Source organism: Chlorocebus sabaeus, chromosome 20, assembly GCF_047675955.1.
Source record: "Chlorocebus sabaeus isolate Y175 chromosome 20, mChlSab1.0.hap1, whole genome shotgun sequence".
NCBI classification, from domain to species: domain Eukaryota; kingdom Metazoa; phylum Chordata; class Mammalia; order Primates; family Cercopithecidae; genus Chlorocebus; species Chlorocebus sabaeus.
Window position 1 is genome coordinate 44,750,080 of NC_132923.1, and position 13,843 is coordinate 44,763,922.

Genomic DNA, 13,843 nt, shown 5'->3' on the forward strand with positions numbered 1-13,843 from the left:
ACGCCGGTTATGCTGACCTGGCTCCATTATTCGTATTAATTTATTTAGCTAGCAGGGGAACGACTAGGTAATGCAGTCTTAGTTGCTAGAGCGGAAGAGGCAAGACTCTGCCGGCGCCCAGCATCAGAGCGTGACAACAAGCAGGACCGGAGGTTGGGAAAAAACACAGGGACAGAATGAATGTGTGCATGGGGGAGCTGTGCTGGGGAGAGGGCAAGAGGCTGTGATCAGATTATCTGAGGTTTCATAACTTTTATATAAAGACCAAGGAACCAAATGAAAACCCAACTCTTCCAGGGAGTCCTGGAAAGTTCGAAGGACCTCGTTTGAGGGAGCGAGTCCCCGCAGCTCGCGTCCGCGTCTCCCCCGCGGTTCCCCCAGGACAGGGGCCGCCCCAACCCGGGCGCGCTGAGCCTGGCGGCGCCCCTAGCCCCTTCTCTCTCTGCCTCCTCGGCCCGAAGGGAAACACAGGCTCGAGCAGCACTCGGGGCTCATCCATCAGCCGCGGACGCAAAGGGGGAGGAGAAAGGAGGCGGGAGGCGGGAGGAGGAGTTTCTGGGCGGCCGAGAGCCCCCGGTGGGGCCGGCGGAGGAGCGCCCTTCCCCCCGCGCGCTGATTGCTGTGGCGTCCTGCCCGTCCCCGCCCGCGTGTGTGCGAGGGAGGGTGAGTGCGCCGGGTCGGCCTGATGGGGGTAATCGAGGGTTTCGGGGACGCCGAGCGGCACTTTCCTCTTCCCAGTGAGTGAAGGAGGGCAGTCGGCGGCTCTCGCGCCCCGGCCACTTTCCCTGCGCGATTCCCGGAGCTCCCTGCAGGAGGTGAGAGTCCCCAGCGGGTCCAGATGGCGTAGTTGTGCCGCGGCGCAGCAGCTGCCCGAGCTCGCCGCCGCCGAGCGCTGGGCGGGGAAACTTTCCGCCGCTTTCCTCCAACTTGCCGCGGGTGGATCTCCGCTGGACACACCGCCTCTGAGGTACGTGCCGGCCCAGCCCCGCGGCGCTGCAGCCCGCCGGGGCTGTGGGGTCTGCAGGCTGCGCGGTGCCTGTCCGCGCGGCGCGGGCTGCCAGTGCCTACTTCCCGGCCAGGGTCGCTCCAGCCGCTGGGACCTCCGCGCTTGGGAGGGCGGCGCTGGTAGGGGAGTGTTTACGCTCCGGGGAGCGGGCACCGGTGGCCAGCGGTGCGTGGGGAGCGGCCGCACGGGCAGGCAGTGCTCTGGACGATGCGCAGTGCTGGGGAGGAATTCTCCACGCCCGCCCTCACTCTTCCTCTCCGCGGGTCCTTGTGACCCCTGCGGGGCGCGGCGGCCACTTCCCTCCGGACGCGTGACAGCGTCGGTGGGAACGGTTTGTTGTGGGTTCGCAGTCAATTGCCGTGGCCCAGGCTGTGGCTCCCGGACTAGTGCACGGACGCGGTTTGCGTTCCCCGCGGACCGCGCCCTCAGGGTGCCTTGCGGGCTGCGCCGCAAGCTGCAACTCGGCCCCCCCACGCAGAGAATGCGCCCCGGTTTATTTTGAAGGCTCTCTTCTGTATTCATTTGGTTAGGACAAACTTGGAAATCTTGGACTGTCGATAGAAGAATCTGCTTGCAGACTTGATCTTATTAGGGCATTTGCCCCGCTTTGCAGAATCGCATAGTGTCAGGAGCGGACGTGTCAAGCATGAATTACTTTGGCAAAGTAGAACTTAGTGGATTTGGTGTCCTCACAAAAAGCTGGAAGAAGAAAACCGTTCAATTTCCCTAGCTGTGAAGTGGGGATAGTAGTACTTGCCCCGTAAAGTTGCTGTGAGCATCGAATGATTTAATGTGTGTAAGGTGCTACAACAGTGCCTGGCACAGAGTAAGCACCGCACGGAGGTTAGCGCTGCTTGCCGTTAGCCCTGCGGTGGCAGGATAGGAGCGGCGAGGGCAGAGGATAGTAGGAGTGACAGGCTGTGCTGGGGAACCGGGCGTATTCTGAGTTTTACGTCCTTCCGAAGAAGTGAGCGGTTTGGGAGAAGTCTCCACAGATAGTAGAAACACGTCAAGACCATTTCTTCTTCCTAAATGGTACTCAGACTGCAAACAGTGATTTCAGTGTGAACTCAGTTGTTTCTTTTGGATGATAATAACAGCTAACGTTTAGTAAGCCCATACTGTGTGCACTTAATCCTCACAGCATCTCTGTGGGAAAAGCACTATTAATAACCTTATTTTACAGATAAGACACTAGAGGTTAAGTTACTTGTCCAAGATCATACACAATTTTCTGTTAGTTCTGACTCCAAAGCTAGCTTTCTCCCTCGAGAGCCGCAAGTGCAGGCCAATCATAGCCCATGCATCTTCTCCCATCTTTCAGCTTTCTATTTGAGCTGAACGCATATCTCTTGAAACATACATAAGGTATCTGTGATGAATTTAGGTGATTTTACATACTTATGAGGGTGCCGAATTAAAGTTCCTCTAACACTGGCCCCAAATAATTATAAATAGAACTCTGACTTATATTAATTAACATGGATTTTTTGTGTGTGTGTGTGACAGAGTCTCGTTCTGTCCCCAGGCTGCAGTGCAGTGGTGCAATGTCGGCTTACTGCAGCCTCCACCTCCTGGGTTCAAGAGATTTTTCTGGCTCTGCCTCTCGAGTAGCTGGGACTGCAGGCACGCACTACCACGCCCGGCTAACTTTTGTATTTTTAGTAGAGATGGCGTTTCACCATGTTTGCCAGGATGGTCTCGATCTCTTGACTTCGTGATCCACCCACCTTGGCCTCCCAAAGTGCTGGGATTACAGGCGTCAGCCACCACGCCTGGCCAACATGGATTTTTATTCTTAATTTCTTTTATTAATTCTCCAGACATTGTTGATCACCATTACTTGGCTTCCTTAGGAAACAGCTTGGGGTTGGCACAGGAGGCAGGGAAATAATTCTTACCCCCTTAAGGGCTATTAACATGAAATTGATTTCATGCTATTGTGTCAGTTAAAGGATGTTGCTCTGTTTCTTGCTGTTCTTTGCTTTTGGCTTTATTTCTGCATTGTTTAGCGTTTCAAGGCTTAAGCTTTTTTTTTTTTTTTTGGCCCTTCGGTTTGTCATTTGTCAACTTTAATTTTTCCTGTTTTGATGGAATCTGACCGTTACATGGCAGCTTTGCCTAACAACTGTTGATTCAGCTCATGTTTTTAAATATAAAAAATCACCAACATACTTTTGAACCCCAGCACTTCAAAGGCAACCCCTGGGGAGTTCATTGTTATTTTGAATATTAGTCAATAGGGGGAGCATAACACACTGTTGATATCTGTAAGGCGCATAAACCCATTTTTAGAGTATTAAACATATATTTTGAAAAGGGAGGGCAAAATATCTAGCAAAATAACCAAGTTGCTTTTGGAGTTTATAATGGAGGACTAGATTTAATTTGAACTGATTAAGAATGGCCTTGAGGACAGGGCCTGTGTGTTGAATATATGTCAAGAACGCCATGGTGGCTGGACAGATAATAAACACACATACAGTTTTTTAAAAATTTGTTTCCGTAAGTGGTGTTTAGGCCAGGCACAGTGGCTCACACCTGTAATTCCAACACTTTGGGAGGCTGAGGTAGGAGGATCACTTGAGCCAAGGAGTTCGAGACCAGCCTGGGCAATATAGTGAGACCCCATCCTCTTTAAAAAGTGAAGTTTGAATGTAAACTAATTTTGTGTAGTTTGAATAATATTTCAACTTATCTAGTAGAACTGGAAATCCAGAGGAATTTGTTGTGAATGCTTTGTAATGATCCTCATTTGTCTTTTGTAGAAAACTGAATATAATGAATTTGTTCTCAGGGAGGTTGGTGTGTTCACAATCCTGTCATCATCTTTCATTAACGTCTTCTAAGTGCAAGACAATAGGGGATCAGTAATCCTAAATAACAGCAGTTCTATTGCTGTGCGTTCCTCAGAGGCTTATGTTAATATTCAAGTATAGTAATAGTTCAGATGTATTATATTTGATACTAGTATAGGTGTGATGTGTCTATGAATACTCATACCTGTAAATATAAACAATAAGAATAAATATGCTTGGAAAATCAAACTTGACTTTTAAAAAAAGTTTTTGGCTGAGTGCGGTGACTCATGCCTGTAATCCCAGCATGTTGGGAGGCCGAGGCAGGTGGATCACTTGAGGTCAGGAGTTTGAGACCAGCCTGGCCAACATGGCGAAACCCAGTCTCTACAGAAAATACAAAATTTGCCGAGTGTGGTGGTGCACACCTGTAATCCCAGCTACTCCAGAGGCTGAGGTGGGAGGATCCCTTGAGCCCAGGAGGTGGAGGTTTCAGTGAGCTGAGATCATGCCACTGCATTCCAGCCTGGGAGACAGCAAGGCTCTGTCTCAAAAAAAAAAAAAAGGGTTTTTAATTTTCGTCTGTAGTTTTGTAGGCCAGTTTCCTTTCTTGTTTCTTGCGTATTATGTAGGTTTTTTTTTTTTTTTGAGACAGAGTCTCACTCTGTCACCCAGGCTGGAGTGCAATGGAGCAATCTTGGCTCACTGCAACCTCTGCCTCCTGGGTTCACGCCATTCTCCTGCCTCAGCCTCTCGAGTAGCTGGGACTACAGGCACCTGCCACCACGCCCAGCTCATTTTTTGTATTTTTAGTAGAGATGGGGTTTCACCGTGTTAGCCAGGATGGTCTTGATTTCCTGACCTCATGATCCACCCACCCCGGCCTCCCAAAGTGCTGGGATTATAGGTGTGAGCCACTGTGCCCGGCCCCGTATTATGTAGTATTGATTTACCTTTATTACATTTACCACGTTAGGGCCCCATGGATCCTATTTTAAAATAACTTTCAAAATTAGTCTAGTCCCTTCTTTTTAAATCTTAGCATTGCACTTACACTACAGAGTAGCATTTATTTAGGATCTCATTTAGTCTTCTATGCTTTGCTCTAGTTTACTCAAGTAATTCAACAAACACTTATAACCTCCTACTCCCTTCTAGGCTTATGGTTCCTGGTCTTGGAGCTTGACAAATTAATTGTCCTTATTCAGTGCTCTGACAGCGGGGGGCCAAAATGCCTTCAGGTTGCTTAGGGGTTTCTTACAGAAAGCCTTTCGTTTGCTTGAAGGAAAGTGTTGCTCCATTCTTTTTTTTTTTTTTTTTTTTTCCCTTCTTTTTAAGACTCAGAGGAATTAATTTTTCTCTCTTGCATGCAAACTTGGTTGTGACTTGTGAAAGTCAGGTGAGTGCTTGTTTTTCTGAGGGCAGAATGGGAGCCTAAGAGCCGAGGGAACTCAACTGTCCTTTAAGTTTTAAGAAGGTGATCACTGCTGACTTCTTTAGTATATAAGTGATGACCAATTTCCTGGGTTCAAAAATCTGTGAAAGGACCTGACTTTACATTTTAAGTTTAGCAGACAGAACAGTTAGAGCTTAGACAGTGGCTGTGTAAGTAGTAACTTTGCTGAAATATTTTGCCTGGATGATTCTGCTCTGTGGTCATTTTGAATTACCCCTGTTCTTGATAATTCATTTTGAAATGTATTTTTTGTGGTGCTTTCATTGCTGTTGGTTAAAAATTGTAATTGTCAGATTTATTTTTTATTTTTATTTATATACTTATTCATATAAAAATATATATAAATATATGTAAAATCTTACATATATAAAATCTAATATATAATCTAAAAATATGTATAATATATTTTATATATGTATATTTTGAGACAGAGTCTCACTATGTTGCCCAGGCTGGTCTCGAACTCCTGGGCTCAAGTGATCCTCCTGCCTCATCTTCTTAAATTGTTGGGATTACAGGCATGAGCCACTGCTCCTGGCTGTCAGATTTATTAGCTACTAAAGGACAGTCTTCTTTTTCAGTCTTAACAGTTATTTAAAAGTGATTTTATTGCCATTTCCATCAGTCTACTGGAGCATTTTTCTTATATTTTTAAACTTATTTAAAACAATTGTAAATTTTAAAAATGTTAACGTTTTTGAAATTTGCATAACTTGAGTTAGATAAATGTTTTTAGGGACCTTTAATGTAAAAGCAATCTTGTATTGCCACTAGGAATATAAACAATTTGGAATTCAATAGTGAATCTAGGTTATATGAAAAGCTAACCTTTAACACATAACAGTGAGCCTTCAGCAGATTGAGTGAGGGCATTTCTGTAGGAAGAAAATTAAGTGTACCAAGAGCCATAGCAGTAATTTCTGTGGTTCTGCATCTTCAGAGTAACACTTGGAATGATAGCATTGTTTCTTTGCAGCATTTCATAAAACACAAGCTGTTGCTAATTTGTTCAGTTTCTAGTCAAGCTGAAATAAATCAACACAGCTTGGAAGGGACTTACAAGAAGGATCTGGGTTCGTTTCCTGGGCTCTTTCCATTTCTAGATTTCTTATTTTATATCTTTTGAAATAGTACATTTGTTTGTTAACTGACATTGAGCTTTATTTTCTCTGCTTGCAAAGTCCTTGCTTAAGAATCAGCACAAATTTCCAAGCATTCTTCCTCCCCTCTTGAATAATGATTTTGATGTCTTGCTCTCTCAACCAAAATGTGTTTTTGAAACAACATTAATATAAATTCTTCATGAGGCTACTCTCATTTGGAACTTATTCTTCATTTTTTATTCTTCAGTTTTTCAGGCCAAAGATGAAGACTTAGTAGGCTGACAACTGCTTATGAGGGATAGAGACCATATTTAAAACAGAAGGTCTGGAACAAGAGCCCCAGAACCATGCCTTCAGGCCATCCTAATGTGCCCTGCTGAAGATAATTTTTTTGGTGTGGAGGGGGGCAGGACAGGGAGCTTAATGTCTGGTTTTTGTGCTGGTGTTTCTGTTATGTTGAAATCTTCTTCCAGCCTGGGAAGAGGATTTAGTTATATGTAGAGCCTGGCAAAGTTGATTTTTAGACTTAGATTTTAATGTTTTTTTTTTTTTTTTTGACAGACTCTTGCTCTGTCGCTTAGGCTGGAGCGCAGTGGTGTGATCTTGGCTCACTGCAAGCTCTGCTTCCTGTGTTCAAGCGATTATTGTGCCTCAGCCTCCCAAGTAACTGGGATTACAGGTGGGGGCCACCCCTCTGGCTAATTTTTGTATTTTTAGTAGAGACAGGGTTTTGCCATGTTGTCCAGGCTGGTCTCAAACTTCTGGCCTCAAGTGATCTGCCCTGCCTCGACCTCCCAATGTGCAGGGTTTACAGGTGTGAGCCACCACGCCCACAAGCCGACTTTAATCTTAAACTATTGCCAAGATAGTAATTTAGAATTAAGTCTGAAATGTTAGCTCTATCTTTACTTAAAAAAATGGTTATAAAGAAGCGTATACTCTCTGTACATTGGACTCCTAGTGAAAGGGGCCTTTGGAGTTGGGTGCTGTTTGCAGGAGGATGAAACACCTGCTTTTCTGTCCTTCCAGGCATATAATTCATTTCTCTGGTATATGCCGAAGGTCAGGATTTTTGTGTAAAATTGCTGATGGATCATTTGTAAAAACACATTTAAGTTGATTAGTCCTTGAAAAATGATCTTTAGAAAACAGTCTTTACAGATACTAGTCCTTGAGCTTTCCTGTGGATCAGATTGCCTTGGGCGAAGGTCTGCAGTTTCACAGGCATGACTCACTACCTTTTATAGGTGAGAACATCACATGGGCCAGGTGGAGGGTCTAGTAGGACTCTGGATTTCTTTTTAAATTTGTATCATACTATTTTGCTAATGGAAACTTGACGAATACTTAAATCCATCTGGCAAGTGAAAAGGGTCCCTTTTGGGAGTATTCGTTTTGTTAGCATTTTTAGTGATTTATTGTTTTGACAGTGTGATATTGGTCCTTGGATGCAAAAATACTCTGGAGACTATTTGGAAATTTCATTTTATAATTAACTAACTGTGTGATAATTGCTGGAGCATAATGTGGCTTTTTTTTTTTTTTCCTTTTCTTTCTTGGAAGGTTATTTGAGGTGAAAGACTTAGATTCTAATCACAAAGCCTTGTGTTCATGTGGTACCCTGAGTACTTTTGTAAGATACTCACTGTGTTGCTGTGAGTTATCTCTTTTATGGTTTTTTCTTTAAAACAAAACTCTTCTGACTCCCCATAAAGAATAAGTATCTCATTTTGTTATATTAGATTTTGTGCAGTTGGCTGGCAAATTAAATTTAACTTTGAGGGAAAGCACCATTGACTCATTACATACATTTTGCATCATTGCAGTATAAGGTCTTCCCTATGTGTGTGGGAGAAGTTTCTGATCTAAATGGGCATGTTTCCTATTGCTGGTCTATCTTTTTGCCAAAACCTTTCTGAATAGACATTCCTATTCATTTTCTTATTTTCGAGACTTTAGAGAGATTGTTACTTGTTATGTATTCGTGATAAATCATCTGAATCCTGAAAAAAAATACTTAGGCCAACAACCCATTTTGTAAAGACACTTGTCTTTGAGCTTTTAAGCTGTCATACTCATTATTCATTACAATAGCTGTACAGCCATTGGATGTATCATGTTTTTTTGACACAGGAGCTAGGGGAAGGACGACCTACTAGTTGCATTTCACATTTTTCCATATTTATATCTTTTTTCAATTTGTGGCATCTTTATTTCATTGTTAGAGTGGTTGTTCTCTAAGATGTTCCAGGTTTTAATTTCATTCACTGTGTGGGCTAAATAAGGAGCTTTCCTGTAGAACCAATTCTACTAAATTCCTGAAAATGTCAATTAAAAATTAGCCAGGTGTGGTGGTGTGCACTTGTAGCTTCTCAGAAGACTGAGGCAGGAGGATTGCTTGAGCCAGGAGGTCGAGGCTGCAGTGAGTCTTGGTCATACTACTGCACTGCAGCCTGGGTGACACAGTGAGACCTTGTCCCTGTCCCCACCAAAAAGAAAAAAAAAAAGAAAATATGAAGAAAAAAGAAAATGCTTCCAAAAGGTATCCCATCTAGATACCATGCTGGTGAGGGCTTTGGTCATGTTTGGGTGGGAGATAGCTGAACACAGAGCAGGATTTCAATGGGTAGGGAGGCTAGGAAAAGGAGGGGAGTGTCTAATTTGTTGGGAGAAAATCCACTTTTGCATAATAATAAGGGATTTAAGTGTTTTCTTTGGAGTTAATATATATTTCAAGTAGGTAGATAGGTAAGATGTTTGCAAAAGAAATTTTGCTAAGGTTGAGGTTCTGTAGTTGGCAACTCTTGTAACCCTGAAGATCCTGTTCTCTAAGGCCAGGAAAAAGTAGTCTGTTTCCAATTATGTATCACAAAAAATAGTGAAATTAAGCCAAGAAAAATGATCATTTGGGAGTTGGATTGCTTTTTTTGTAGAGGGTAAAGGAGAAAGGACTGTAGACACACATTTTAAAGAATCTGCTAGTTTTTCTGTTGGCTTTCAGATTTTTCTCAAATGCTCTGTATTGGAAATTAAGAATAATTTTAGGATTAAAGGCTTTTTCCTCCTTCGGCTTCTTTTCGTTTCTCAGAGAGCAAACAGAAGAACATTTAGGCAGTTTTTGCTGACATGAAGGGGTTTGGGTCCAGTGTTCTGGGACCCAGCTTGTTTTTGTAAAGCCTTTTCCTGCCTAAATGGTCCTAGGTTATGGGCTCACAGCATCATGCCTGGTAGTGGTGCTATGGTTTTTGTTATGTGAATTTTTTTTACCATGCTTTGAACTGAAATGTAGTCCCTGCTGCCTAGCATTATTCTGCTGGAGGAGAAAATTAGGGATGTTAGTGTGGGAAAGGTATGGAGGTGCGAAGCCTAGCATTTGGATGATGTGTGGGTGAATCTATTGTCCTCAGCACTTGTCAGAAGCCAACTAGCCTTTCCGGATGCCTACTGCTAGTTTCAGGATTAGTGGTCCTGTGAGACCTAGGTGTTAACTAAGAAATCTCCTTTCCACCGCCAGAAGATCACCCCCGGCAGGTCTTAGTTCCTGTTTCTCATACCTTACACCTCCACAGAGTGTTGAATAAGACTTTCCTGATGCTACATAATCTTTGATAACTCTTAGTCTTGTCACTGAGGCTAATGTGTTTTAGCTCTTGGTGCTTTTCTTCTCACCTTCCATTTACTCTCCTGCCTGCTGCTGGCTCCCACGCCCACCACACCCCCATGAGATGCTAGAAGAGGTGCGAAGTGCGGAGTGCAAAGTTGCATTTGCTGCTTTACGTTCCTTTTTCCCCCATTTTTTTTTTCTTGGTTTCCCTGAAATGAGTTCTCCTGGTTTTCCTCTTATGTTCCAGATGTCTCTCCAGTCTTCCATTTCGTTCCTTTTTTTTTTTTTTTTTTTCTGAGATGGAGTCTCACTCTGTTGCCCAGGCTGGAGTGCATTGGCATGACCTTGGCTCACTGCAATCTCTGCCTCACGGGTTCAAGCAATTCTCCTGCCTCAGCTGCATACTCCCACCCCCAGAGTAGCTGGGATTACAGGCGTGCACCACCACGCCCAGCTACTTTTTGTATTTTTAGTAGAGACAAGGTTTCGCCATGTTGGCCAGGCTGGTCTTGAACTCCTGACCTCAGGTGCTCTACCTGCCTCAGCCTCCCAAAATGCTGGGATTACAGACGTGAGCCACAGTGCCCGTCCCAGTCTTCCTTTTGAATGCTCGATCCCTATGGGTTGACATTTTCCAAGGTTCCATTTTCCTTTCCTCCCCTCTCCTTCCCTCCCTTCCTCTTTTCTTTTTCTTGTCTTTTCAGTCTACATTGAGTTGCTCATATTTCTGTGCTTCAATATCAACAGCTCCCAGTTTTTTCACACCCATATTTCCAACAGCCTCTCAGACAGTGCCATCTGGTTTTTCTGTAGGTTTTTCTATTACAGTCCAAAAGCCACCATATTACTTCTCTGTGGTCCATAGTCTCCACAGTGTCACCTTCTGTATTTCCCATGTCCCTTCTTCTCTGTGGGGGTTCTTGCTTACTCTTCCAGGCTCTCATTGCTGCCAGCTCCTCTGGTGGGGCTTCATGTGGCTCCTCCTGGCAGGTGCTTCTCTTGCTGACTCATGAGAATGTTTTTTCTTCCTTCGGCAGATTCCCCAGAGCAGGATCGAGTCTTACCATCTTGGTATCCTAGGTGTGTAGCATGGGCCTGGTTTATAGATATATTGAAAAATGGAATTCTTCATTTCAGCCCACTTCAGTTATGACTTTGGGGAAAGATCAGGCTTACAGTTGATATAAATTATAGCTATAGAAAAGACACAGGAAATCAACTCAGAATCATAGAGTTTAGGGTTAGAGTGGGGCTTAGAATAATCTTCCTTAAGTTTCTCTAAAGATGAGAACAACCAGAGAACGGTGTTCCCCTCCCTGCCCTTCTGCAGCCTGGTTCCCACCCAATAGCCAGAACGATTGTGATAAACCCTAAGTCAGATTCCTTCATTCCCTTGCTTAAGACACTCTAGGCTGGGAGCAGTGGCTCACGCCTCTAATCCCAGCACTTTGGGAGGCTGAGGCAGGCGGATCACAAAGTCAGGAGTTTGAGACCAGCCTGGCCAGCATGGTGAAACCCCATCTCTACTAAAAATACAAAACAAAAAAATTAGCTGGGCACGGTGGCATGTGCCTGTAATCCCAGCTACTCGGGAGGCTGAGGCAGGAGAATCGCTTGAACCCGGGAGGTGGAGGTTGCAGTGAGCCGAGATTGCGCCTGCACTCCAGCCTGGTGACAGAGCCAGACTCCGTCTCAAAACAAAACAAAACAAAACAAAACAAAACAAAAACACTCTACTGTTTATTCTTGCCTTTCTCAGAATAAAAGCCAAAATTCTCACAGTGATCTGTAAAGCCCTGCACAACAAGCCCACCACTCTCATGCTGGTGACCCAGTTGACTTCCCTCTTGTGCTCTCTAGGCTGCTCACTCTGCTCCAGCAGCCGCACCTGATTGTTGGCCCCTGAGCACGCCAGATACGCTCTGTCTCAGGGCCTTTGCACGTGCTGTTTCCTTTGCTTGGAATGTTTTTCCCCAAATAGGTACAGAATTTGCTTTTGTTAGGTCCTTACTCAAAACAGACAAACCAAACCAAAACCTCACACACATACTTTGTCTCTCTCTTTTCTGCTTTTTTTTCTTAGCATTGGTCTCTATGTAATATATAATTATGTATCTTGTTTATAGTCTGTCTCCTCTAGCTAGAATGAAAGCTCCATCAGGGCAGGGATTTTTATGTTTTGTTCTCTGTTGAATACCCACACCTGGAACAGTCCTGGCATGAAGCAGGCACTTGATAAACATTATTAAATTAATAAATGAATGAGAAGCATCATTTTATGACTTTTTTTTTTTTTTGGTGGCAGGGTCTCACTCTGTCACCCAGGCTGGAGTGCAGTGGCACAATCTTGGCTCACTGCAACTTCTGCTTCCTGGGTTCAAGCCATTCTCCTGCCTCAGCCTCCCAAGTAGCTGGGATTACAGGCACATGCCACCATGCCCAGCTAATTTTTTTTTGTATTTTTGGTACAGACGGAGTTTCACCATGTTGGCCAGGCTGGTCTTGAACTCCTGATCTCAAGTGATTCACCTGCCTTGGTCTCCCAAAGTGCTAGGATTACAGGTGTGAGCCACAGCGCCCAGTCCATTTTATGGATTTCTTATAGCCCCAGTTATAGGTGCACTCAGGGCATTGAAAAGGGAAAACTGGGCCAGGCATGGTGGCTCAGGCCTGTAATCCCAACACTTTTGGAGACTGAGGACAGGAGTTTGAGACCAGCCTGGCTAGCATGGTAAAACCCTGTCTTTACTAAAAAAAATACAAAAATTAGCTGGGCTTGGTGGCAGGCACCTGTAATCCCAGCTACTCGGGAGGCAGAGGCAGGAGAATTGCTTGAACCTGGGAGGCAGAGGTTGCAGTGATCTGAGATAGCGCCACTGCACTGCAGCCTGGGGAACAGAGTCCCTGCTTACAGGGACTGTAGTTGAGGTGGGAGAATAGCTTGAGCCAAGGAGTTCGAGGCTGCAGTGAGCTATGATCAAGCCACTGCACACCAGCCTGAGTGACAGAGTGAAACCCTATCCCCCTCTCCCACCACCCCCTCAAAAAAAGGGAAAACCATCAGATCTCGGGGAAGGAGAATCTGATTTTTAAAAAACCTCATTTAAGACTCGTTGGACTAGAACACTCGAAGCAGCACCCGTGGGTCCCCCCATCCTTACAAGTGGTTTGGGAAGACTCCCATTTTATGTCTAACAGGCATGGGCTTGCTGAGGTTTCTCTCTGCCTGTGGTTTGCCCTTTAACCTAGCAGGCTACAAAGATGAAAAGCAAACACAACATTAAAGAAAAGAGCTAGGGAAGAGGGCAGGGGGAAACAGGGCAGAATTTCCTTGCAGCCCTGACATCTTGCCTTGTTTCTGTGCCCATCCCCTTGTCTGGTCACACAGTTCCTTCCAGAGCTGCCTTGCTTGGGGGCTATGTTCTGTCTTGAGACTTTTAGGCCAGATGACTCTTGAGGAGTTTTGCTTTGATGTTCTAATTTCTTTGAAAATAAATCTTAATTTTAGGCAAAAAGGACATTGGAGAATGGATTATTTAAAATTAAATTACCATCTTTTGAAGTGAAGTTTTAACCCTTCTCAAGATAAGGGGTTGTCACTGAAATTTCTGCTTGCTTCTGCTGGTGGTGCTAGTGGGAAGTCAGGACTGGCAGGACCCCGTCTTGTGAAACCAATACCTTAAATCCACGGGGTAATAAATTCAGCTCTGAAGAAGTGTCAGACTCTTGTGGGTAGGGATTATGTGGAATGGAATACATAATTTGTATTAGTGTAATAGTAAAATTAGAGGAATTTGCCTCCTGCTCTTATTGAGATAACATCGGCATGGTTCCTACAGGGATAGGAAGCCCAGCCAAGAAAGTCAAAGGCTTAGG

General features: G+C 44.5%; 1 protein-coding gene across 3 annotated transcripts in view; it reads left to right on the top strand.

Annotated features, from left to right (window-relative positions):
* Positions 1-608: 608 nt before the first annotated feature.
* The window catches only part of TGFBR3 (transforming growth factor beta receptor 3), a 205,686-nt gene continuing 192,451 nt past the window's right edge, over positions 609-13,843 (top strand). For 2 of the 3 annotated variants that reach the window (XM_007977984.3, XM_007977985.3), the window contains exon 1: positions 609-967. The gene's annotated coding sequence lies outside the window, so the exon portion shown is untranslated. The remainder of the gene's footprint in view (positions 968-13,843) is intronic. The other variant, XM_038002872.2, reaches the window with a different exon arrangement.